Consider the following 27623-nt stretch of genomic DNA (forward strand, 5'->3'; position numbering starts at 1 on the left):
ATCCAGCATTTATAAAAATGATTTGGCTGTGACCATAAGAGGAACAGTTGGTAAGTTTGCAGATGACACCAAAATTGGAGGTGTGGTGGACAGCAAAGAAGGTTACCTCAGATCACAACGAGCTCTTGATCAAATGGGCCAATGGACTGAGGAGTGGCAGATGGAGTTTAATTTAGATAAATGTGAGGTGCTGCATTTTTGGAAAGCAAATCTTAGCAGGACTTATACACTTAATGGTAAGGTCCAAGGGAGTATTACTGAACAAAGAGACCTTGGAGTGCAGGTTCATAATTCCCTGAAAGTAGAGTCACAGATGGGAAGGGTAGTGAAGAGGGCATTTGGTATGCTTTCCTTTATTGGTCAGAGTATTGAGTACAGGAGTTGGGAGGTCATGTTGCAGCTGTACAGGACATTGGTTAGGCAACTGTCGAAATATTGTGTGCAATTCTGATCTTTCCTATTGAAAGGAAGTTGTGAAACTTGAAAGGATTCAGAAAAGAATTACAAGGATTGGAGGATTTGAGCTATAGGGAGAGGTGGAATAGGCTAGGGCTATTTTCCATGAAGCATCGGGGGCTGAGGGGTAACTTTATAGAGGTTTATAAAATCATGAGGGGGATAGATAGGATAGAGAGGAAAAGTCTTTTCCCGCGATGGGAGAGTCCAGAACTAGAGGGCAGAGGTTTAGGGTGAGAGGGGAAAGATATAAGAAAGGCCTTTTGGCTTGCATTTACTGCCAAGGTGCTAAAATTTAACAGGACGTCACATTGAAAAACACATTTAGATTTATAGAGTCACAGAGATGTACAGCACGGAAACAAACCCTTCGGTCCAACTCGTCCATGCCAACCAGATATCCCAACCTAATCTAATTCCACTTGCCAGTATCCAGCCCATTTCCCTCCAAATCCTTCCTATTCCTATACCCATCCAGATGCCTTTTAAAAATTGTAATTGTACCAGCCTCCACCACTTCCTCTGGAAGCTCATTCCGTACACACATCACCCACTGTGTGAAAAAGTTGTCCCCTTTTCGAGTTTGGGCAATGGGAGCAGAGAGCAGAAGAAGCAGAGTCTGCTGGGAAGGTAAGTGTTTTTTAAGAGGGTGTGATCTAAACCCAAGACCCTACACTATAGGGCCTCCCTCCCACGCACCACCTCTTAATAAGAGTCTGTAGATTCGGTCAGTTTTCAGGTTTTCTCTTTTTTTTCTTGTTTAGTACTGTATGGGCTTTCAGAGTAGAGAGGTATGGAGGTTAGGGTAGTTGCTTGTCCCTCCTACAGAATGTGGCAGGTGACAGACATGACACATGTCTCCGCGGGCCACATCTGTGGGAAGTGCACCCAACTTCAGTTCCTCGAAAACCGAGTTAGGGAACTGGAGCTGGAGCTGGATGAACTGCAGATCATCCAGAAGGCTGAAGGGGAAATTGAGAGGATGTACAGGGAGGTGGTCACTCCTCAGGCACAAGATAAGGACAGCTGGGTTACAGTCAGGGGGCGGAAAGAGAACCGACAGACAGAGCAGGGATCCCCTGTAACTGTTCCCCTCAGCAATAAGTATACTGTTTTGGATACTGCTGGAGAGGACGATGAAGCAGGGGAAAGCTATAGTTGTCAGCTCTCTGGCACTGAGCCTGGCACTGTGGCTCAGAAGGGAAGGGGGGAAACTAGAAATGCGCTAGTGGTAGGGGACTCAATTGTTAGATGGATTGACAGGAGATTTTGTGGTCAGGAACGGGACTTCCAGAAGGTATGTTGCCTCCCCAGTGCCAGGGTCCGGGATGTCACTGATCCGGTTTTCAAGATACTGAAGGGGAAGGGTGAGCAGCCAGATATTCGTGGTACATATTGGCACCAATAATATAGCCAGGAAAAGGATTAAGGATCTGAAAAGTGACTACAGAGAGCTAGGAGAAGCTGAAGTGCAGGATGAATAGAGTAATATTCTCAGGTTTGCCAGCAGTGCCACAAGACAGTGAGGTGAGGAACAGTCGGCAAATGCAGCTTAACACATGGCTGCGACACTGGTGCAGGAGGGAGGGCTTCAGATACTTAGACCATTGGGATACCTTCTGGGGAAGGTGGGACTTGTACAAGAAGGATGGGTTGCACCTGAACTGGAGGGGGCACAGATATCCTGGGTGGGAGATTTGCTCGAGTGGTTCAGGAGGGTTTGAACTAATTTGGCAGGGGGTGAGAACCAGAGCTACACATCTGAGGGAGGGGTAGTTGTAGATGAGGCAGTGACAGGATGTAGTGAATCTATCAGGAAGGTTTCTCATGTGATGGAACAAAGGGATTAATTAAAGTGTATCTGCTTTAACGCTAGGAGTGTCAGAAATAAGAGTGATGAACTTAGAACATGGATGAGTACTTGGGACCATGATGTTGTAGCCATAATGGTGACGTGGGTTTCACAGGGGCAGGAGTGGTTGCTAGATGTTCCAAGGTTCAGAATGTTTAAAAAGAATAGGGAGGGTGGAAAAAGAGGAGGGGGTGTAGCATTGCTAATCACAGAGTACATCACAGCTACAGAAATGAAGGTTGTCGAGGAAGGTTTGTCTACTGAGTCAGTATGGGTGGAAGTTAGGAACAGCAAGGGAGCAGCCACCTCATTGGGGGTCTTCTACAAACCCTCTAATAGCAGTAGGGAGATCGAAGAACTCATATGCCGGCAGATTTTGGAAAAGTGCAGGTGCAGTAGGGTTGTTGTTGTGAGTGACTTCAACTTTCCCAATACCGACTGGAACCTCTTTAAGGCAGATGGTTTGGATGAAGCCGTTTTTGTCAGGTGTGTTCAGGAGGGTTTCCTTACTCAGTATGTAGACAGGCCAACAAGGGGAGAGGCCGTTTTGGATTTGAGGCTCGGCAATGAGCCAGGAGAGGTGTCAGACCTCGCGATGGGAGAACACTTTGGTGAGAGTGATCATAACTGCCTCACATTTACCATAGCCATGGAGAGGGAAAGGAGCAGTTGCCATGGGAAGACATTTAATTGGGAAAAAGGAAATTATGATGCTATCAGACAAGATTTGGGAAGTATAGATTGGGAGCATTTGTACCACAGAAAGGGCTCAACATAAAAGTGGAGACTGTTTCAGGAGCAGTTGTTGTGAGTAATACGTAATTTTGTTCCTCTGAGACAGGCAAGAGGGGGTAAGATTAATGAGCCTTGGCTGATGAGAACAGAGGATCTTCTCATCAAAAGAAAGAAGGCAGCTTACGTAAGCCAGGATCTAACACAGCTTTAGACAATTACACGCTTGCCCAGAAGGAGCTCAAAAATGGACTGAGGAGAGCCAGGAGAGGGCACGAGAAAGGCTTGGCAGCAAGGATTAGGGAGAACCCAAAGGCATTTTACATATATGTGAGGAATAAGAGAATGATCAGGGAGAAGGTAGGGCTGATCAGGGATAGCATAGGGAACTTGTGCGTGGAGTTTGAGCAGATAGGGAAAGCCTAACTGAGTTTTTTGCTTTGGTTTTCACGAAGGAAAGGGACCTTGTTGTGAATGAGAACTTTGAGGAGCTGGGAAACAGGCTTAGACAGATCAAGATTGAGGAAGTTGATGTGTAGGGAACTTTGGCAAAAATTAAGATTGATAAGTCACCAGGGCCAGACCAGATTGATCCAGGAAGCGAGAAAGGAGGTTGCTAAGCTGTTGGTGAAGATCTTTGCTTCCTCACTCTCCACAGGAATCGTACCTGAGGATTGGAAGGAGGCGAATGTTGTTCCTCTTTTCAAGAAGGGTAATAGGGAAATCCCTGGCAATTACAGACCAGTCAGTCTTCCGCCTGTTGTCAGCAAGGTTTTGGAAATAATTCTGAGGGATAGAATTTATGACTATTTGGAAAAACACAACATGATTAAAGGCAGTCAGCATGGCTTTGAGAAGGGCAGGTCATGCCTCACAAATCTTATTGAGTTCTTCGAGGAGGTGACGAGGCAGGTTGATGAAGGTCGAGCAGTGCTTGTGGTGTACATGGACTTCAGTAAGGCATTTAATAAGGTTCCCCATAGTAGGCTTATTCATCGAGTCAGGAGGTATGGGATACAGGGAGATTTGGCTGTCTGGATTCAGAATTGGTTGGCTAACAGAAGGCAGAGAGTGGTTGTAAATGGAAAGCATTCAGCGTGGAGGTCAGTGGTGAGTGTTCTTGGGACTCCGCTCTTTTATAAATAACTTGAATGAGGAGGCTGAGGGGTAGGTTATTAAGTTTGCCGATGACACAAAAGTTGGAAGTGCCGTTGACAGTATCGAGGTCTATTGCTGGCTGCAGCACGACATAGACAGGATGCAGAGCTGAGCTGAGAAATGGCAGATGGAGTTCAACCTGGATAAATGCGAAGTGATGCATTTTAGAAGGTCAAACTTGAATGCCGAATATAGGATTAATGGCAGGATTTTGGCAGTGTGGAGAAACAATGGGATCTTGGTGTTCAAGTGCATAGATCTCTCAAAGTTGCCATCCAAGTGGATAGGGTTGTTAAGAAAGTATACGGTGTTTTGGCTTTCATTAACAGGGGATTGAGTTTAAGAGCTGCAAGGTTTTGCTGCAGCTTTACAAAACTCTGGTGAGACCACACTTGGACTATTGTGTCCAGTTCTGGTTGCCCTACTCTAGGGAAGATACAGAGGCTTTGGAGAGGGTGTAAAGGAGATCCACCAGGATGCTGCCGGACTGGAGGGCTTGACTTACGAGGAGAGGTTGACTGAGCTTGGACTTTTCTCTCTGGAGAGTAGGAAGAAGAGAGGTGACCTGATCAAGGTGTACAAGGTAATGAGAGGGATGGATTATGTCGATAGCCAGAGACTTTTCCCCAGGGGGAAAGCCATGTTTGCCCCAAACGGTCATACCTTTAAGGTGTTTGGAGGAAGGTATAGAGAGACGTCAGATGTAGGTTCTTTCCACAGAGAGCTGTGAGCGCATGGAATGTGTTGCCAGCGGATGTAGTGGAAGCAGAGTCATTAGGGACATTTAAGCGGCTGCTGGACATGCACAATGGCAGCAGTGAATTGAGGGGAATGGAGGTTCAGTTATTTTATTTTAGATTAGGATTAATCCTCAGCACAACATCATGGGACGAAGGGCCTGTACTGTGCTGTACTTTTCTATGTTCTATGTACTATATCTATTGCAGGATGGTAAGCCAATTGCATTTGGTTCTAAGGCCCTATGGCAGCTCAGGCAAACCAATCCAACATTAAATGTGAAACTCTTCATCTAGTTTTGGGAAAACAACAACTTCATACACACTGGTTGAATGTTCATTCTTTTGTTCTCTTTGATGAAAACCATTAGAAATAATCTGTCAAAAGCCCACGACAAGTCCACTTCCGTGACTCTAATGACTCCTTGTGAAGATCAAAGGTACAATTTAGAAGTACAATACAACCAGGCTCACAGATGATTATTTCAGATGTTAACTGTTAGCTGACTTCCAACCTCACGAAGAACAAATACATTTCTTTAGACCTACCATTGATTCTGAGGTGGAAGATAGTCTCAACGCCAATTTCATTCAATTTGGTCACAGCTGAGCAAAGCAGATTTAGCAAGCTATATCACACAATGACCAATAGCAATAGGTCAGAAAGGTCATCATCAACACGTACTCTGAACAAATTCAGCAGGACCACAATCAGGCACAATTATTCTGGTAATTCAGAGACAAATGAGAACTCTCCAAGAGTATAATCTTTCAAGGCAAAGAAGTGGTAATACAACACGCTGTATGTCAAGATAAACAAGACATATACGTTAAGGTCACACATGGACACAGGCAAAAAACATGACTTAGGCATATGAATTGGTTTATTGGCCCAGAATCAATAAGAAACTCAAACATCTCAACAAATTCTGTGAAATGTGTCATCTCCATTAATCTTAACAATCAAGAGAACTTTCCATTGGACATGAGATACTTGCTACTCCTCAATCAGCGGTTTACTCTCACAGGTAGAGCTGTCATGGAAGACAGATCCACATAGTTCCTCTCTCTCACACTCTCGCCACCCAATAACATGTGCACAGTGCATTGCTGGAAACAAGGGAGAAATGGGAGAGGAGCATGAGTGTTCATGTTATCCCAACCTGAACCAAGGTAATATATAAGAGCTTGAGATTTTTGTACAAACATGTCAGTTCATGGATGGGTGCACTTTGTTCTGGCCAGCTTGGGTCAAATATGGCGTAATGAGCAATGATCAAGTTCTGCAAAGAAGTAGGTGACATACTCAAATTGCATATAATCAACCAGTCATCATAATGATGAAGACTCAGATATCATGCCAGACAACATATCTGCAACAAACAATACACATCCATCTGCAATAATAGACAGCACTCTGCAGAGCAAAGCTACACAGTCAAGTCATGATAAGAACTAGATATTGGTTGTGTTGTGCATCTGTGAATGTGTTATCTTAATGTGTAGAGATAATATATCTATATGCATCCTTGTGCATATTTATCAGAAAAGAATTCCTATTTATTACAGAGAAAAAGGCATCTTGTTGCATTATTGTGTACACTCCAACCAGGCAGTTCACGTTTAAGAAATTTAGATGACATCATGGCATGTTATGCTGTAGCATAAAGGTCCTCACTTTCAGTCATTCCTTGCCCGGTGCAATGGAGTGAGTAATGAGTGTTCAGTCAGTCAGTTATGTATATGTAATGTAACAGTAATGGTCATTAAGTACAGACTTTGTGGAATTCTGAGATATCATAACAGTGTAAGCCATTAACATTGTCAATAAACTTCAAGGTTCTGTCTCAACATGAATCCAGCCTTTGTGATTTAAGCTACATGAGCTCATACTTATAGAAAAGTACACAGGCCATTTCATACCAGCAGTGATGTTTGACCTAAGAAATGTCATTGCTCCATAATTCCTGTTGGCTGACAGAGACAAATTCTTTGCAAGATCAGAGAAGGCCATGTGTAAAGGTTATTTCTGCATAATGCATTTCTCTTGGAAATGTCTTGCTGTGAAGATCAAGTCTATTTGCCTCTTGGTGGTCACAAAGAAAGTTATGTTTGTTAGTCAATTACTTTCTTCAATTGTGTCCCAAAATTATTTGTATTCATTTTAAGATCATCCTCCAACTCCAACAACACTCAAGAAGCTTGACACCATCCAGGTCAAAGCATCCCCTTGATTGGTACCACATCCACATATATTCACTCCCTCCTCCACCAATGCTATGTGTACCATCTATAAAATTGTCGAAATTCAGAAAGGCTCTTTAGACAGCACCGAATCCGTGACAGTTACCATCTAGAAAGACAAGGGCAGTAGAGACATGGGAACACCACCACTTGCAAGTTCCCTTTCAAGCCACTCACCATCCTGACTTGGAAATATATCGCCATTCCTTCAGTGTTGCTGACACAGAATCTTGGGCCATTTATGTTAAAAAAAGGTATGAAATTGTGTCACAGCCAAAGCAACTGATTTTCAGTATCTAATGAGTCATTAATGGAATTATAATTCTAACTCCTAGCATAAATATAGCACTCCAGGAATCTCATGTAACAAAATGCAAATTTGCTTATTCATTATAAGCTGATTAGCCTGAATATATGTATTTGAAATCACTGATATTCAAGAGAACTACACATGAATATATGAACTGAAGTGTCATTTCATCCTCATAAGCTGTTCTGCCATATAAAAAGGTCATGTCAAATGCCATAGAACTGCCTTTGCCCTATTTCCCTTAATACCTTTGGTTAACATTAACAACTAAGACAGAAGCAAATGCCATTTGTGGAAAAGAGTTTCATACATCTCACATTCTTTGTGTGAAAAATCATTTACTCAGTGCATTGACTCAATTATTTACAACCCTTATTAATGTAATGACTTAGATGAAGGCACAGAGAGTAATATATTTCAGTTTTTTTGATGATATAATCCGTGGTGAAATGATAAGACTTGAAAAGAACACAAGTACATTTTGAAGAGAGTTAAGCCAGATTGTCACATCAAGTAGGAAATTTCCCCCCTCGGGAGCAAGTGTCCCAGGAGGTACAACCTTTGCTCCAGCAGTATATGTGGAGGATAGAGTCAGGCCTGTTTACCCCAGATATAATTTGGAGATAGCCATAGGACTGAGTCCCAAAGTGGGCTGCTTAAAAGACCTCCCTCAGAATTCTGGGATTATGTCTCAGTTTTCTTTCTTAAATTGTAGGCCTTCTTCAGATCCCCTCGTTACTTTAACCAAACCTCATGTCAGTCCATGACCCTCACCCAAATGGCATATCATATTTTTCATGCCAACTCAGAACACTTTCATGCCCATTCACCCAGCATGCATGTGGTGCAGAACCAATGAACCCAATAGTAAATACTTTCTGTGGAAATGTTTAGGAAACAGTCATTCATAACCTGATTAACCAGGAATCATGCTTCAACCAGGAGAACATTCTGCAAACGTCAAGCAAGGGATATTAGAAAATCCTTTGGATTGTAGCTATCAGAAGGATCTCAACATTTAAAAATCATCATTATCCATTAACTGTTGACAAAACATAATACTTTCTCTTCATATAATTCGAAAAATTTACTAATTAGCTGTGGAAGTATAGATATCTTGAAATGTAATTCTGGTATTATAATAAGTGATTTGAAAGGTAATTGGTTTGTACAGATTCTACAGAATATTTCCCATCCGAAATTCCAAAGTTGTTTGCAATCTGTTGCACAGCTAAGCAAGATATATCTTTATTTGAAAGAAAAGAAAAGCATTTCAGGTCAAAGTGCCAAGACAGAAAGCTGACTATCCAGGGCAGTTTATACTTCAGCAGTTGAACCTCAGATTTTTACAGGCTAGATTGGGGCTGCAGCTCCATAAGATGATGTAGGGAGGACTTGCTCATAGTGAAGTATGCATTTGTGGACTCTGACTCAATGTTGCAACCGGCATCTGTAGAATGTGGCGGAAAACCTGTAAAATATGGCAGATAAGAAAGCTGCCAATGATTACCATATACCAGGTAGGTGTTCAAATAGTTATTACAGAAGGGCTTACTTGGTTACCTGTTATAAGGTACTCAGACACCTCAACTTGCTTATCAAGCATGCCTCCTCTCCAGCACAGCATGTATTCAAGCTGCAATTTAGAACTTGAATTTTGTTGACACTAAAAGGCTTTGCGCCTCAAATTCTTCCAACACTAAATAGCTGCATGATGCATGTTAATTCATTCACTTACAGGTGAGATGCTGGATGACAGAAAGCTGAGAGCTACGTAGTGCTTTTGGAAGATCCAATGTATCAACATTATTTATCTGCCTGGAAGTTGGTGCAAAATTACCATTTTTCAAAGCAATATGTGATCAGCTATACGGAGGAATCAATGAGTTGCATCCGTAAGTAATGTAAGCAGGAAGGCTCCCCTGCATTGCTTTCTCTATAATATGGATCATGTGGCAACTCCGAAACATATTTAACTAAGTACGGACTGACATACATACCAAGAAAGATCAAAGTGGTCAGAGTATCTTTTGCAAGTCATCTGATTGCTCAGCAGCAGTTTACAATACTCTCTTGTCAAGTTTGAGGACGAGAACAGATTGAGAATTTTTTGAGATAGACTTTGTTGAACTCTGGTGCACAAAGCAGTTTTAATAAACAGGTCAATGCACATTTTGAGGGAAAGTTTGGCAGAAGGAACATTTTTAGAATAGAAACGGTTGAGATTGCTGTCTTCAAAGATAACAATGCCCTCTCCTCAGTCAGCCTGAAGTTCTGGCACAAGTGACATTAGATTTGCCAGAAGATGAACAAACCCGTTTAGACACCATTTCTGGAGTGGTAGGTTAGAGTCATATGTCCATCACAAGGCTGAACTTGTTGGTTTACTTAAACCTAAATTACTCCAAAATTGACTACATTAACTCTTTAGAAGAAGTCATCAGTTGGATTACTTTGGTTGAGTTGCCTTAGGTAACTGATTAATGCAGTGACCATCACTTTCCATCTGGCAAATTGCAACAGCCTCTTGTTTGATGCACTCATATGCTGAAAATAAGTTCAGACTGTGGAATGAATTAAAGGTATAGATGTTGAACGTCATGGTGAAGGCTATTGAATTTCATCACAAATTAAATCTTTCTCTCCAGTGAACATTGGCAAGGACTGTTTACAAAACATTGCAATAATTGTGGTCATCACCAATAAGTCTGATCCCTAGCTGGAGTTCACAAATATAGCCTTTCAGCAGAGCAATGACTATTTCCCAGTACAACACTACTACAGCCAGTTGCAATGCCCCCTTGGTCACGCCAAGGGAGATATTATTTGTCATCATAGACCAAAAATCAAATTTGAGATTGCCTTTGTCTATATGGATCAGTATTGTACCATGCAAGCCCAGAGAATGAATTTTATAAAGGTTGAAATGGGAGAAAAACATAAAAGTCAACCACAGGCTTTGTGATTTCACATCGCTGTCAGAGTTCAGCCATAAATGTTATTGCTATGACAACAGCAAAATGTGTTGTCACAATCATACTGACTTCTTATCCCATAAGACAGTGCAAGCTTTTAAAATAGGTTCTGTTGAAACATAAAATGGGATGAATTATTATAAAATCAATGGAAAAGAATAATTATTTTAAAATGTTGTGGTAAGCATATAATTTGCCGAGATGAGAAGAAATGTGGTTATGATACAAACAAGGTAAACAATTGGTGTAATTAACTGCACCAGCTGAGCCCTGTCATTTTGAAATTGTTTCTGAATCCACACTGATGTTTCACTGCAATTATGACAATATCTGACAACATCTATAACCTGTTATGACCAAGATGGGAGGATTGCACTGTCTTTCTTTACTTCCAGTCATTCATGGGTTTGCATATTGTTCCCATATATGCACGAGTTTTGTCCAGTGCTCTGGTTTCCTCTCACAGTCCAAAGATGTGCAGGTTAGGTGGATTGGCCACACTGAAACTGTCTGTAGTGACTAGTGATGTGCAGGAGAAGCGGATTAGCCTTAGGAAATGCAGAGTTACGGGGATAGGGTCAGTGTAGGGTGCTCTTCAAAGCGTTGGTGCAGACACAATGGGCCGAATGTCCTCCTTCAGCACTGTAGGAATTCTGGATTCAATGATTCAATTATATTATCCTCCACAGAAACACTGAAACATAATTTTCCTGAACATTCTGTTTGTCTCTCACTGACGTTAAGTGGAAGAGCAGCCCAGCCAGTGACGTTCGTGTCCCATGAGTGAATAAAAATAACCTTGAGGCATTTTAAAATGTTAATTGGTTTGATAAAAACATTTTGAGACTTTCTGTTGTAGAGGTCATGGCTACTATGAAGGGATCATACTATACTGGCCCCTTCTGGGTTTCTCAGTACATGTTATCCAGAGAAAATATCTGGAAACACTGCATAAAGTCCTAACAGTCTGAAAATGTCTGCTAAGGAGAGTTTCCAACTGGAGAGACCGGGAAGATATATTGACACCAAAAGTCTATCTTCATCCTCAGCGCCTGTGAACCTGTAGGGCAAAAGTAGTCAAGGAGTCACCTGCTACAGCTGAGTATTTTTCTTTCATATACCAAGAATGGATACGACAAAAACTGTTTCCAACATATCACTCACTCAAGTATAGCAAGTTGACAATGAAATGATACCAGCACATATTCTCCAAAAGACGTAATTCATAACACTCTCATTTTAAAGAAAATGAATTCAGATCCAAGATAATGATGATTTCTCTGATTACTGATTATTTCCATTGTATCGTGTAATCTCTCACAGTTCGTATGTTTATATTTGTTTTCGAGATATGCTATGATAAAAGGCAAATATCCAAATACTGAAAGCATTATGCCAGAAAATGATGGATTTATGACACCAGGGTTACTTATACATTTAACACGCACAGTGGCCAACTATTGAATCCATGTACTGGCCAAGGATGAAACAGGCATGAAAATGTACCACACCCAACAATGGAGCAAGCTTCGATATGCACACATTATTCCATCCACTCCTTGGATGGTGCTAGCAACTGACTGATTCACAGGGAAGGTTATATCCTTGTGACAGATCTTCTAATCTCCTAATGTCCAATAACTGAGTAACTCAATGAGTGTAGCCATCACTGACATGATGAATGCTACTTTCAGTTTATTCAGTGTCTCAGAATGGACAGTTTTTGACCATGAACCACACAGTTCAAATCATTTAAAATTGTGAGTATTAAGTATGTATTGTCACCCCACTATCTATGTTCAGCCATTCTAGCAGAGGGTATGTAATGTATTATTGCATTAGTGATCATCACGTGATGGGCAATAAAACAAGATCTTCATATTGCAACTATCAGTGGAGAAGGGATTATGATCCCCAGCACAATTTACATTCGAAAGACAAGGGCAGACAATTTTGCTCAGAAAACAATTGTCTGACCATTCTGAGAGACAGGACACTGTCCTTTGAAGACAGAGGAGAGTGAAAGAGATACACAACAAGTGAGCAGATAGAGAGCTACCAAAACTGAGCACTGGACAGAGAAGGTGAAGAAGAAATACAAATACCGGTGGAGATTTCTTGAAGTATACAACCAGCCTAATTGTACAAAGTCATTTCTGGTCCTGGCACTGCATTCTAAAGGTATCGAAGTTAACTCAGATCAATGTGTGGAGAAATTTAATGATGAAATGCCAGAGAGAGATGGAAACATATCTACTACCTCACGGATTATAAAGATGACAGTGATGAATCAAGAGAGAAAATCAGACTCAAGTTCATCAATGTGCTTTTGTAATGACTTCATTCTCATGTTTACTTTCCACAACATCCTCAATCTCACTCCCTACATTATCAAATTTTGACCTACCATGAATACTTTCACCACGGGTATTGAGAGAGTGTTTGTGATGATATGGTGACAATTGATTCACAGATACAAGGGAGAAGTAAGGAATGGATGGTGAAGGTTTCTTATTCGGGGCTAACAGAAGACTGCCTTTGGTTTCTGAGTTATAGAAGTCGGAACACATGGGTACTTACATAAAAGAATGATGTTTAAAGAATATTGCATTTTGACCTGAGATACGTAAGTCAATTTCTAATGATATGTGGTAACACATTTTTGTGGCAAAATCAAAGCAGATTTTTGATTTAATTTATTATTGCCACGAGTACCAAGATACAATGAAAAGTATTGTATTGTGTTCTCACAGATAAATCATACTTTACATAAGTACATCAGAGTAATAGAACAGAAAGCATAATGTTACAGCTACAGAGAAGGTGCAGAGGAAGATTAGCTCTAATATCTGAGAGGTTCATTCATAAGTCTGACAACAGCAGGGAAAAAGCTGTTCTGAAATGTTTCCTTTGTAGTGGACACCAGTGTAGAATGGAGCTTTATTGATCTCTGAAAATAACAGCCAGGGACTAATCAATGTTACCACCACTGCCATTCCAAATTTTATAAAATACCCAAATCCTCTCGTAGGCCCTGAAATTCTGTATTTTGAGACTTGCTATCAGAGATGCAGCTAGGTGAGATGATGCCGAAAAATATAGATAAAAAAATGCCCCACCACAAATTGCATGATCGATTCATCAGGGAATGATTAAACTGAACAATGGTTTAAGAGCTGTCAGTAATTAATGAGTTGTCGCTGGGAGACCAGTGGGCATTGGAAGGTTGGACCTTGTGATAGAAGTAACAAGACACTAACAAGTAATGTGCTCAGAACCGTAAGGAAGGAAGCAAGCAGATAGCAAACCTGAAGGAGCAGGGTGAAGTTTAATAAGTTTACCAAAGTGAAATGTTATGACATTAGAAAATGATTTTCACATTTTAGGCATTAATTTGTCCTAAAACTTCATTCAGAAATCCAATGGTATCACCCTTAATACTAAATGTAGTCACAGTTGTATATAGAAGATTTCAATTAAATGGACACATCCTCCAAGTCATGCACTGCATCAAAACATCAGCAGTTTTCTGAGAGTTGTCTAGGGTACGTGATGAATATTCTCCCAATGACATCAAATTAAATAGTCTTTGACAAGACTTAAGATTGCAAACAATTCCCAACACAGACAGGATACAGAAGGCAGAATGTAAGAGAGGGAGATAAAGCAGAACTCGCTCTGTCAACGTTGTGCAGTATTAAAACTTGAGAGGAGTGCATCCACTGTTGGTTTGTGCCAACAAAGCCCTAATGATTACACATTGCAGATTCTCTTTTTTTGAGCTCATTCTTGGAGAAATCCTGGCATAAATCAGCCACAAGGAAGACACAGACAGTAGGGATGTTGATACATTTTCCTTCCTTGTTCTCTGTGTAATCATCAGAGAAAAAAAAGGTGCTGTTGAAAGAGAAAGGTGCAAATGCTAAAATCATTCAATCTGACACCTCCAGCAAAAATTGAGACATTTTATTACATGCTATCACTTGTACTTACCAGCTCAGTGTGATACAAATAGTTGGATCTGCAAATTACATAGTATGATTCATAACTTACAAATATGCCAAAGAATGAAATATTGGAGGAGGAGAACAATGTACTCAAATGGAACCTTTGGGGATTGTGTATCTTAAATGCAGATCTGGCTGATGATATTCTGTGATGAATAGCTATAACGTTGCCAAAGATCAGAAGAAAGGCAGTGACAGATTGGTATATGACGGCAGAATTATTGAATGGGTGACTGGAGATGGCTTCTCTGTAGTGCAGAACATTCAGGAATGAATGCTGGTTCCAGAAACTAAGGGGCAGATTTTCCAAGACATGGCAATCTCATACAAATCACCGCTCCATTCCATTTTTACAAAAGAAAGGAACCCATATTTCTGAGAGAAGCTGCTGCACAGGCCTCCCTCAGAAATGCTGTGCTGTACTTCCATCAAGACAGTCCTTTCATTGTGCACTGTCAGGGAATGACAAACCATGCCCCCTTTTCATAGCAGTCATTTTCTGAAATGTAGCAGTCCCGACAGCCACTTTGACAGCTACTGTCAAACCGTCAACACGTAGAGGTAAACATGAGGTTAAGGTGTTGGGAGGCTATGGTGCCAGGTGGATAGAGGGGTAAGGTGCCAGCTAAGAAGAAAGCCCGTGAGTATGTAGGGTGCTAAAGTATCAGGTAGAAAAGCCAGAAGTGCCAGCTGGGTAGAATTGGGATGCCAAGTGGGTAAGGGGACAGGATACAAGGTAGAAAGGGTGCAAAGTAAGAGATGCACTGTTTAGGGTAGATCAGAGTGTGCAGGAGAAATCAGATCCAGTTGGGGAAAGCATGTAGTTAGGTCCAAGTTGATATCAGACCTACTGGGAGTGAAAGTATACAGGTCTGGTGATGAGAGGGGGAAGGGGGCATTGGGAGCTCAGCAGACACAGTCATGGGGGAAGGGGCAACTGGATCCAGAGTAAGGGAAGGGTGCCATGTGGAGAGCAGGGAAAGTGGACAGTGTGTGCAGCAGCAGAGGAGGTGGGGGGTGAGGGGGGGTGGCAGGTCAGGTGCAGAGAAAGGAAACGTGGGAGGTATAGGCAGCAGCAAGGAAGTGGGATCTTCATTTTTCCACACAATTCCTTCAGAGTCTGCTACATTGTGGAGTTTGCAGGATTCCATTTGCAACTCTAATCTACACATTAATAGCAGATGTCTGGTCCTCGGAAATCCACCCCTGCAACTTTGTCATGATGCTCCATTTCCATGGTTTCCTGGTTTGCCCACAATTCCCCCTTATCCTTCTCCAACAAATAAATCATATTAATCACATGTATTTTCCCAAATCCAGATTTTTCTTATGAATGTGAAGATACCCACAGTAGTCTTCCAACTGACTTTCTCAGCTCTGCTTTATCTGGGACGATCTTTGCTCTGCATATTTGGAGATAACAAGTTTCCTTTAGATAAACACAAAGAAAATATGCCGGAAATACTCAGCAGGTCCGGCAGCACCTATGGTGAAAGAAACAGAGTTAATGTTTCTGGTTAATGGCTGTCTCTCCTACCAAAAGACTTACAATCTTCTAGCTTAGAAGAGTCAACAAAGGTCTGTGTAGCATCACTCAAAATGGTCCTATTGAGATGTGTTTCCCCTCTGTGTTATCATTATTGAATGTGAGGAGGAATGCAAAATCTGATGATTCATGGGCCTAGAGAAAGATTCTATGGCGGGCCTTGTTCCAGGCAGAAGCCTCTGTCTCCCTCATACAGAACCCTTATGCGGACGGAAGGAGGAAATTGCCAGAGTGAAAATTCCCTCATTGTACGCTTGTACTGAGCAACTGACAGAGCCAGAGAAATGAGATTATTCAGTGAAAGACTTGTTGTCACCTGGGGATCTTGGTTTAAATCTTAGGCTGATCCCTGAACAAAACTTACCAAAGGGAGCCAACTGGCCTTTTATATTCCATAGTTTGGGCTGAGGCTTCTGAATAAGAAACAAATGATTGCATAGACCTTGCGTAGCCTACCCTTACCAAGCCTGACAGGAACCCTTGATATGCTTAATGGAGTGAAGGTGCCTTTCCCCCGCATATCCACACAGTCAAATATAAATCTGCCAATCTCCCATAAACCCAGACAGTGACGAAGATTTCCAGCAGGTGAATCCTGGTCATTTTGACAGCATCAATGGCTAACAACACTTTTGAGTCATGGTGGATACAATTTCTGAAATATTACTCATTGAATGATCTGTTAATTTTTTACATTTTCTAAACTTCTCACTTTGCAATGGACTAAAAATCAATAATGGTAACATAATAGTTCAATAGTTGACCAAACTGACATAACAAAAGGTTAATACATGTGTAGTCTGATTCATTTCTTCCTTACCACAATGAATTCTAGAACAGAAAGCAGTGGCTGACATTTACAGTTCATCAACAAGACAGAAGAGCTCAACTTCAACAATTAAGAAATTTTTATAAACCTTTGGTCGACTGGAAGAGAATGAAGCACGAGGGTCACTCTGTTATTAGACCAGAACTATTAGCAGAAAATCAAATCCCAATAAAGGGAGCAGATATCGATTTAAAAAAAAAACATTTATAGGCAACATTTATATTAACTTTGAAATAAGCATCAGGATGCATGTTGGTGCAGTCAGCCTCACAATCACCAGTTCTCTTTAACAACGCCAAAGTGGAAGTTTGACCACTCCTTACGTTGGGTTTCATGGTGTGACATGTTCTTCCAGACTCTCAGTGAGTGTTTCTGTTAACTGTGCTCTTCTCATCGACATGTTCCTATATATTTTCATCCTGTTCGATTGGTTTGTAATTATGTAAAAATAATGAGACATTAATGCTATGCAAAGTGTCAACTTAGAAAAATTCAGAGATGTTCACTTTCATAATTGGGATGGTACGGTGGCTCGGTGGTTAGCACTGCTGCCTCATAGCACCAGGGTCCCAGGTTTGATTCCAGCCTCGGGCGACTGTCTGCGTGGAGTTTGCACGTTCTCCCCGTGTCTGTGTGGGTTTCCTCTGGGTACTCCACTTTCCTCCTACATTCCAAAGATGTGCAGGTCAGGTGAATTGGCCATGCTAGATTATCCATTGTTGTTAGGAGCATTAGTCAAAGTGGGGGTGGGTTACTCTTTGGAGGGTCAGTGTGGCCTTGTTGGACTGAAGGGCCTGTTTCCACACTGTAGGGAACCTAATCTAAATCTCCTTTACAATATATAAAAAATTAGTATGTTATTCATATTAAAGCTTGTATCCAAACCTTCCCATGAGGCAATAAGTTGAAATTCATTCACTTGCCACTAGATGTAGCTTTACAGAAAGAAGTGTCTGGATTTGAGTTGTAGAAATTTTCTGGTAAGTCTACCTATTTTGCAGAACCTTCTAGAAGCCTGACAAACACATGACAAAATTTGTCACTGAGATGGATACTATACCAAAGAAGGCTTGTGTTACTCAAACGTGTAGTAAAATGTATCAAGGTGTGAAAAATTACTTTTCCAGGAGTAAGACTGCCAAAGTTTGACAGAACTTTTATTCAAATGAGAATTTGCAGCAACATTTTTTAACGTGGTTTAAAAGGTCAAAGTCGATTTATTATGTAAGGAGGACCAAATATTTTTTTCTCTGATTGGATAATGTTTCTATTTTAGAGCAAGGATTTGATGCAGTCCAAATTTCATGATGTTTTAGGGTTACTGAAGCATTGATAATGAAATAATTATCCATAGTCCACATAGGATTATAGGCATCGATCTCTATTTGAGTATTAGCATTACAGTCACAAGATTGTTTTTTATATGTAGCTATAGTTTTGCTGAGAAGGCCTCAAAATCGTAGAAACATGTTTATAGCAAATAAAGAGGCCATTCAGCCCATTGTGTCTATTCTCTGCAATTCACCTTTACATTTCCTTGCAAATTCTCTCTCTTCTGGATTTTATCAATTCCCTTTTGAAAGCCACAATTTGTCTGCCTCGCACACAAAAGGCTGTACATTCCTTTGTAACCATTCACTGAGTAGAAATGTTTTTCTCCATGTCATCTTTGATTCTTGTGTTATTCACTTTTAATCAGTGTCATCTTAGATCTCAACCCTTTTCCCAATCTACTTTGCCCGGATTCCTCATCATTTTGAGTACTTCTGTCAATCTTTTCTCAACCTGCTTTTCTTCGAAGGTGAACAGCTCCTACAATGTAGCCATCACTGAAGTTCCATATCCCTGCTGCAACCATTTTCATGAATCTTTTCTGCATCCTCTCTGAATTCTTCACATCCTTCCTAAATTGTGATTCCCAGACTAAGACACTATAATCCAATGGACACTGAACTGCTCTTTACAAAGCTTTGCCGTAATTTCCTGACATTTTTACTCCATGCCTATACTTATAAAGCCCAGCATACCAAAGACCTTTTTAATGACTTTCTCAGCCTGACTCATTATCTTCAATGTTTTATACATAGTCACTGACATATCCCTCTGCTCCTTTAAATCATCTCCTTGAGTTTAGAACGTCTCTCCTCATTCTTTCTACCAAAATGTATCACTTCAGATTTCTCCATGTTAAATTTAATCTGTCACTTGTCCCCCCTCAAATCTACTGGCTTGTCTTTATCCTCTTAAAGTCTACCACTATCTTCCTCATGATTTGGAATTGCCACTGTTGGACTGGGGTGTACAAAGTTAAAAAAAATCACACAACACCAGGTTTTAGTCTAACAGGTTTATTTGGAAACACTAGCTTTCGGAGCGCTGCCCCTTCATCAAGTGGTTGTGGAGTACATAATTGTATGACACAGAATTTATAGCAAAAGTTTACAGTGTAATGTAATTGAAATTGTACATTGAAAAATACCTTGATAGTTTGTTAAGTCTACCATCTGTTAGGATGACCATGTTAGTTTCACTTCTTTCCTCTGTAAATCACAAAACCTTTTTTTTTAAAGTTACATTCTCAGATTAAATTTAACAACTGGCATCAGCCCAGACAATGTGTTGAAGGTGTTAGCCCCCTGTGTGTTGTTGTCTGTGCCATCATGTTTAGACTGATTCTAATCTAAAAACTGAGTTAACAGAGTCTTACATGGATTCATGCAGTTTTTGAGCAAAGTACAATGTAATTCTGCAAGTACAAATTCACCCCACAAATGTATATGTGTATATGTGCATGTGTGTGAGTGAGTGAATGTAAAGGGGTCTAAGTCTGTGAGAGAGTGCATGTGTGAGTGTAGGGGTGTGTGTGTGTGTCTGGGATGGGGGGTTGCGAGTGTCTGTGAGAAATAGTTTATATGTGTGTGTGAGTGTAAAGGGTTTAGGTCTGTGAGAGGGTGCATGTGTGAGTGTAGGAGTGCGTGTGACTGTAGGAGTGTATGTGAGTGTCTGTGTGCATGTCTGTGTGTGTGTGTGTATAGTGCAATGGTGGTCACCCTGTAGTGTGACATGAACCCAAATCCTGGTTGAGGCCCTCCCTATGGGTACCGAACTTAGCTATCAGCCTCTGCTCGGCCACTTTTCTCTGCTGCCTGTCCCAATGTCCGCCTTGGAGGATGGTCACCCGAAGGTCAGAGGTCGAATGTCCTGGACTGCTGAAGTGTTCTCCAACTGGGAGGGAACACTCCTGTCTGTTGATTGTTGTGCGGTGCCCATTTATCCGTTGCCATAGTCTGCTCAGTTTCCCCAATGTACCATGCTTCAGGACATCTTTGCCTGTAGCGTTTGAGATAGACAACGTTGGCTGAGTCGCATGAGTACCTGCCACATACATGGTGGGAGGTGTCCGCACGCATAATGATGATATCCATAGTTGACAATATTTCCAAGTTTTGTGACATTGATAGATTTCAAAAATATGCTTTGCACACCATTGTCTAGGTCGTTAATGTAAATCAAGAAAAGCAGTGATTCAAATACTGACCCACCGGTGACTCCACTATTTACCTTTCATCAGTCAGGAATGCAACTAGAGCAGCACGGTGGTTCAGTGGTTAACACTGCTACCTCATAGTGCCAGGGACCTGGGTTCAATTTCCCTTTGGGTGACTGTCTGTGTGGAGTGTGCACATTTTCCTTCTGTCTGTGTGGTTTCCTCCAACAGTCCCAAGCTGTGCAGGTTAGGTGGACTGGCCATGCTAAATTGCCCTGTAGCGTTGAGGGATGCAGACTAGGTGGACTATCCATGGGAGATGCAGGGTTATAGAGGTGGGATGCTTTGCAGAAGGTCAGTGTGGACTGAATGGCCTGCTTCCACACTGTAGTGATTCTAACTATTCTCTGTTTCTTATTCAGTGAATGTGCTGCCAATTTTCTTCCTTTTTCTGAAGTGTCAATATTGCTGACAGATCCATTATTTGGCATATTATCAGAGGTTTTTTGGAAGTCTACATATATTATATCATGCCCCTATCTTTATCCAATCCCCTTGTTACTCCAACAGGTCAGAACTCTTACAAATAAAACTGATGAATCATATAATTGCTTCACCAGGGAAAGCAGTAAACTAAATAGTGGGAGCAACAAGGTTTGGGAGCATGAGATAAAATTAAAAGAGGTGACAGAAGATATCAATAAGGGAAATGATGGTGAGAGTGCATGAGTAGCTGGGATGGGATGGTTATTATGAAAATTCGGATAAGTTGGAGTTGAGAAGAATAAGAGGTGATCTTATTGATACAAACAAAATCCTGAGGGAGTTGACAGTATGCATCCTGAAAGAATGTCTCTTCTTATATCAGAAACTTAAAGTAGGTAATGTTATTTTAAAATAAAGGAACTATATTATAAAATACAGAAATGAGGAGACTTTTTTTTCTGTCAGAGGGTTGAAAGTCTTTGAAACTCACTTCCTCAGAGAATGGTGTGGCAGGGTCATTGAGTATTTTTGAGACAGAAGTAGGTAGTTGTTCATGGACAGGGGAATCAAAGGTTATTGGAGATAGATGGGAAAATGAAGTTGAATGGTGAAGCAAGCTCAAGGGGCTGAAGCACTTAGTCCTATTCATAATTCATTTATGCATTAGTAATTAAATTGTTGCCCAATTTGAACATAATATGTTGACGTTTTGCATTTCAAGGATAACTGAAGAAAGTCTGACCCAAAATGGAGTCAAGCTATTTTTTAGATGATTTTTGTGTTTGCTATAGATGTGCATTGATCCCATGCATAGCCTAAAAAGGGGCCTTCAGTTCTGGTTTTCAACTCTTCAGGAATCTGGAATACCCAGAAGGCAGCTTGATCTCATCAATGAAAGCTTTAGTCTCTCACTGTTACAGTCAGACAGTAGAACGAGTAAGTGTGGAGACTGGGAATAATGAGTGTCAGTAAACATTGACTGAGTAGTTTATAGAATAGAAAAGTAATTTATTGTCACAAAATACAGCGAACAGTATTTAAGTCACTATACTCTGGTACCTATATTAATAACAGAAATCATATATGAAAAGAATTTAAAAATTAAGACAAAGTCTATCTTCAAGGAGAAGACAGGACCCACATTCTCCACCGCTGCAGAAAGTTGACATTGAAGCCGTTGGACCCAGGGCCATTGGAATCCTGGCTGGACCATCACACCACCAAAGCTGCATCCTTTCAAGTATCACAACATCTTTCCTGTGGCAAGGAGACCAGAATTGAATGCAGTATTCCAAAAGTGACCTAACCAATGATAGACTGGGTGAGTAGGCAGGAAGGTGGCAGCTGAAGTGGGGGAATGTGAGTTTGCTTATAAGAAGAGAAAAGCAGGGTATTTTTTAAAAGTCATGAAACTTGTAAGTGTTGATATTCAGAATGACTTATGTGTGGACTGGAAGGAACACTGGAAGTTAGCATGTATACATAGAAAGCAATTAAGAAAGTAAATGGCAAGTTGATGTTTATTGCAAGGGATTGGTGTACAGGAATAAAATAATCTGGTATAATTGTACAAGGATTTAATTCGACCACATCTGGAATACTATGTGCAATTTTGGAGTCCACATTTAAGGGAGGATATACTTGCATAGGGGCAATGCAAAACAGGTTCACTAGCTTTGTCCCTACGGTGAGAGGATTGTCCAATGATGACAGTAAATTTGGCCTGTAGTCTGAAGATTAAAAGAACAAAAATTGACCTTACTGAAACATACAACAAGGTTGTATGTCCCTGGTCTCTACCCCAGGGAGTTATGGAGTCATAGAGTCATACTGCTCAAAAACAGACCCTTCAGTCCAACCAGTCCTTTCCCAAACCAAACTAGACCTACCTGCCTGCAGTTGGCCCAGCTCTCTCCAAACCTTTCTTATTCATGTACTTACCGAAATATATCTTAAAGGTTGTAAGTGTACCCACATCCACCAGTTCCTTTGGAAGTTCATTGCACACACGAACCACTCTGTGTAAAAAAAAGTTGCCCCACCCCGCCCATGTCTTTTTAAAATCTTTCTTCTCTACTTCAGTTCTCAGTTGGATGAGTGTCAAGCAAAAAGGCTTCATATCTCAGGGAACTGGAACTGAGAAGAAGCAATAAAGCCAAACCTAAAGATTTGATAGGAAAGGAAAATATCTTTGGCATAATTGTAAAATTGTGGTGTTGGGGAGTAGGTGGGAATTTTTTCTCTGCATTTTGAGGATTTTCAAATTGTTTTACATGCAGAAGGAATCAGTGCTGGGTCCTCTATTGTTTGTCATTTACATAAATGACTTGGATGAGAATATAGGAAGCATGGTAAGTTTGCTGTTGACACCAAATTTGGTGCTATAGTGGACTCTGAAGAAAGTTATCTAAGAATACAACAGCATCTTGCTCAGCTGAGCCAATGGGCCGAGGAGTGGCAGATGGAGTTTAATTTCGATAAATGCAAGGTTTTGCATTTTGGTAAGACAACCAAGGAACAGCACTTCAACAGTTAGTGGTAGGGCCCTGGGGAGTGTTGTCAAACAGAGGGACCGAGAGGGTCAGGTATATAGTTCTCTGAAAGTAGCATCACAGGTAGACAGGATGGTAAAGGAGGCATTTTGGTATGCTTGTCTTCGTTAGTCAGACCATTGAATATACGAGCTGGGATATCATGTTGAGGCTGTACAGTACATTGGCGTGGACACTTTTGGAGTACTGCATACAATTCCAGTCATCCTGCTATAGGAATGATGTTACTAAAATGGAGTGCAAAGGGAGAAAGTGAGGACTGCAGATGCTGGAGATCAGAGCTGAAAAATGTGTTGCTGGAAAAGCGCAGCAGGTCAGGCAGCATCCAAGGAGCAGGAGAATCGATGTTTCGGGCATAAGCCCTTCTTCAGGAATGAGGAGGGTGTGCCAAGCAGGCTAAGATAAAAGGTAGGGAGAGGGACTTGGGGGAGAGGCGTCGGGAATGCGACAGGTGAGGGTAATAGGCTGGAGAGGGGGTGGGGTGGAGAGGTCGGAAATAAGATTGCAGGTCAAGAAGGGGGTGCTGAGTCCGAGGGTTGGGACTGAGATAAGGTGGGGGGAGGGGAAATGAGAAAACTGGAGAAATCTGCATTCATCCCTTGTGGTTGGAGGGTTCCTAGGCGGAAGATGTGGTGCTCTTCCTCCAGGCGTGGTGTTGCCATGGTCTGGCGATGGAGGAGGCCAAGAACCTGCATGTCCTTGGCGGAGTGGGAGGGGGAGTTAAAGTGTTCAGCCACGGGGCAGTTGGGTAGGTTTGTGCGGGTGTCCCAGAGGTGTTCTCTGAAACGTTCCACAAGTAGGCGGCCTGTCTCCCCAATGTAGAGGAGGCCACATCGGGTGCAGCGGATGCAGTAAATGATGTATGTGGAGGTGCAGGTGAATTTGTGACGGATATGGAAGGATGCCTTGGGGCCTTGGAGGGAAGTGAGGGAGGAGGTGTGGGCGCAGGTTTTGCATTTCTTATGGTTGCAGGGGGAAGGTGCCGGGAGTGGAGGTTGGGTTGGTGGGGGGTGTGGACCTGACGAGGGAGTCGCGGAGGGAGTGGTCCTTCCGGAACGCTGATAGGGTAGGGGATGGAAATGTATCCCTGGTCGTGGGGTCTGTTTGGAGGTGGCAGAAATGATAAAGGATGATACGATGTATCTGGAGGTTGGTGGGGTGGTATGTGAGGACCAGTGGGGTTCTCACCTACCACCGATGTGGCCTTTTGTACACTTGCCTTTATGAGTCAGTGCACTGAATATCTGAGTTGGGAGGTCATGTTGGGGCTGTACAGAACATTGATTAGGGAAAAACAATGACTGCAGATGCTGGAAACCAGATTCTGGATTAGTGGTGCTGGAAGAGCACAGCAGTTCAGACAGCATCCAAGGAGCTTCGAAATCGATGTTTCGGGCAAAAGCCCTTCATCAGGAATAAAGGCAGTGAGCCGGAAGCGTGGAGAGATCATTGATTAGGCCATTTTCCAAATACTGCATTAAATTCTGGTCTCCCTGCAATAGGAAGGATGTTGTGAAACTTGGAAGGATTCAGAAAAAGATTTACAAGGATGTTGCCAGAGTTAGAGGGGTTGAGCTATTCGGAGAGGCTGAGTAGGCTGGGATTGTTTTCCCTGGAGCATCAGAGGCTGAGGGGTGACCTCATAAAAGTATATAAAATCATAAGGAACATGGATAAGATAAACAGACAAGGTCTTTTCCTTGTGGTGGAAGAGTCCAAGACTGGAGAGCAAAGGTTTACAGTGAAAGGGAAAAGATTTCAGGGGGACCTCAGGGACCACCTTTTCACGCAGAGGGTAGTGCGTGTACAGAATGAGCTGCCAGAGGAGGTGGTGGAGACTGGTACAATTAAAAGATTTAAAAGACATCTGGATTGTACTGGAATAGGAAGGGTTTATAGGGATTTGGGCCAAATGCTGGCAAATGGGACTACATTAATTTAGAGCACCTAGTTGGCATGGACGAGTTGGACCGAAGAGTTTGTTTCCATGCTGTACATCTCTATGACTCTATGATTGATTATCTCTCTCATTCTCTGTCTGTTTTCTATTGTTTTCAGAAGCAGTTGACAAGTATCTGTGGTCTCTGACTATTGCAGTACCCTTGTCACAGGATCCAAACCATGACGTATACTTGACCGGTTCTCTCTTGTTTTTCTTAAATTTGTACTCAACTTATGGAAAAGGATTTTCTGAAATCAAAAAATTCCAAATTCGTAAGGTTATGTAAGATGTACAATGCAGAAACAGGCTATTCAACCCAAGCAATACATGCAGCATTTTCTTTCCCATTTTATGTTTCCCCTTCTAAATTTATCATCTTAACTTAAATGATGAGAACCAATGCCCAAGGCAACCTGGTTTTTCATGCGTAATGTGTGCTCCTCCTAGTCCACAAAGCACCTACATTCGTGACCCCTGCTATGGGTTTGTCCCTCCTTGTGGGCTGGTTTTACTGTGTGCACAACTTGCATGACCTTCACAGAAACCGCAGTTGCATTCCTAGTTGGTGCCTGTATCCTTGCATATTAATGAGACCTTTCCTAGCATCAAAGTTAGGAGAAAGAGTAGACCATTTGACCCTTGGTGCTTGCTCAACCATTCAACAAGATCATGGCTGATCTGGTTCTGGTCTCATCTGGTCCTGTCAATCAAAAATCTCACCTAACTCAACTTCCAAAAAGTTTAAGATCCAGCCTCCATGGCCTTCAGGGGAAGAGAATCCCATACACTAACAACCTTCTGAGAGAAATAAAAATTCCTTAAGTCATGTTCTGCTCAAAGAGCCTTGCTTTCTTTCTGAGATAAATCTTTGCTAAGAGTTATTAAATGTCTTCTTAAAAATCTATAGGATAAAGCTCTGTGGCTAGCCCAAGCAAATACTGATCAAGGAAATTATCCCAAAATAACTCTATGAACAGATTTTCAAGACCATCAATGCCAATCTGCTTGGTTGATCTGCATGTATTTACCCTGATTACTGCAATACATGCTCCTTTAGTCCTTCATGTATTCTGTGTCCTACAGTTAGGGCGTCCATAAATTAGTTGAAACTTTATTGCTGGAACAGCACAGCAGGTCAGGCAGCATCCAGGGAACAGGAGATTCGACGTTTCGGGCACAGGCCCGAAACGTCGAATCTCCTGTTCCCTGGATGCTGCCTGACCTGCTGTGCTGTTCCAGCAATAAAGTTTCAACTTTGATCTCCAGCATCTGCAGACCTCACTTTCTCCCCGTCCATAAATTACTCCTGCAAGTGACCTTTGCTATTTGTTACCTCAACTCAAATATCTTTATATCTTTATCTTTCATGTTTAGATCATCTCTTAGAACTGAACTAATGCCATACAGAGCTATTGCACCACCATTTCCCAAGTTCTCATCAATCAGGTATGTCAAAAACCCTTCAAAATTCTGGTCCCAGCATTGGCCACCTTTCAACCATGAGATCAGATACTGTGTTGCTGAAAGGGTGGGTGAATAGGTCCACATCATTAATGACCTAAGAAACACTCATTGCCAGTTCAACTATCGGGTCATGCCATTCCCATTCAGCGGACTCAATTAAAAGCAATCCTTCAGATTGTGTATTTTTGTGTGCCCTTCAGAACCAGATCCAGTTTAATTTAAAATAGAACCAAAGTGAATTGATTTAGAAGCCACAAAATTCAGTTCCTTTGTTTTCTTTTCCTCGGTAACATGAACGCGTCTTATGTGTGAAATTATATCTTGTGCCATTCCTGAAGGAGGACTTATGCCCAAAACGTTGAATCTCCTGCTCTTTGGATGCTGCCTGACCTGCTGTGCTTTTCCAGAGCCACACTTTTCAACTCTGACTCTCCAGCATTTGCAGTCCTCACTTTCTCACTTTCTCCTTGTGTGAACTAGGCTGGATACTGTGTAGTTGGGGCATGAGCATGTACTGGAGATATGCAGAGTTAGGAGACTGCGGCCTTGATCAATATGTTATGCTGTTTCGACTCCAGTAGTGCCATTGTGACCTCAAAGCTCCAGTTGATGCTTTATCTTAACCTTGCAGGGGTGGCCAACAGAGGACTCAACAACTGGATGTTGATTGGAACTATTTAGAGTAACATACAGCCTTTACCTGGTCCGTCCTACACATGACTCCCAGTAATATGGTTGATTCTTAACTACACTCTGAAATGCCCAGTCAACCCCTCAGCTTTAGGGCAATGAGGGGTGGTCAACAAATGCTGACTTAGGAAGAATAAAGAAGAAAAGAGAAGTTGA

At 41.7% G+C, this 27623-nt stretch overlaps 1 long non-coding RNA gene across 1 annotated transcript in view; it reads right to left on the minus strand.

Annotated features, from left to right (window-relative positions):
• Positions 1-21989: 21989 nt before the first annotated feature.
• The window catches only part of LOC148150085 (uncharacterized), a 59953-nt gene continuing 54319 nt past the window's right edge, over positions 21990-27623 (minus strand). Inside the window, exon 3 of the long non-coding RNA XR_015756818.1 lies at positions 21990-22076. This is a non-coding gene — a long non-coding RNA (uncharacterized LOC148150085). The remainder of the gene's footprint in view (positions 22077-27623) is intronic.

This window comes from Chiloscyllium plagiosum, unplaced genomic scaffold (assembly GCF_037043375.1).
Source record: "Chiloscyllium plagiosum isolate Xiang-an unplaced genomic scaffold, Cpla_swu_hap1 HiC_scaffold_4, whole genome shotgun sequence".
NCBI lineage: Eukaryota > Metazoa > Chordata > Chondrichthyes > Orectolobiformes > Hemiscylliidae > Chiloscyllium > Chiloscyllium plagiosum.